This window comes from Pseudochaenichthys georgianus, chromosome 10, assembly GCF_902827115.2.
Source record: "Pseudochaenichthys georgianus chromosome 10, fPseGeo1.2, whole genome shotgun sequence".
NCBI lineage: Eukaryota > Metazoa > Chordata > Actinopteri > Perciformes > Channichthyidae > Pseudochaenichthys > Pseudochaenichthys georgianus.
The window spans coordinates 39,058,208-39,058,827 of NC_047512.1; positions in this window are offsets into that span (position 1 = coordinate 39,058,208).

Here is a 620-nt window from a genome sequence, read left to right on the forward strand (position 1 = left end):
TATATGGCATTACCCCGCTGAAGCTCACCAAAGTGTTGTCAATATTTTTGTTTATTGGTCAAATACTGGTTTCTAATGGTTTCTGAGGAGTTTTACTGGAATGAAAGAGCACAGAGTCCAGATGCAACAAAGCAGCATGCTGCATTAAACCTGACCTTCACAGAGATGTTGAAGTTCATGTGGAGAGGAGGCTTCAGCAGTCTGTCTGCACTCTGTTTAGTTGTGCTATCTTACAATCAATATAGTAAATGTGAGGTAAAGTGTGTCGCCAATGTAACCGGTTAGAACTCGAAGTTGCGATGAGGTCTTAAAATGTATGGAAAGGGTCTTAAAAAAGGTCTTAAAAGGTATTAAATTTGACTTCAGGATTCCTGCATATACCCTGGTATATGGTCTGTTCCAGGAGACTGATAATGTCAATCTTTTTTATTTCTGTATCTTATTTCGAATAATTTAAATGGAGCTCCTGAATTATCCGTTTTCACAAAACAAAGGGTTGCATTATATACAAGCCTGTTCAATACTATTTATTATCAAGAAATAAAAGGGTTTAGAGTCATTCAGAATTTTCTAGAAAAATAAGATGCTAACCTGTTACAGAGCATCATTGGGTTTAAAAA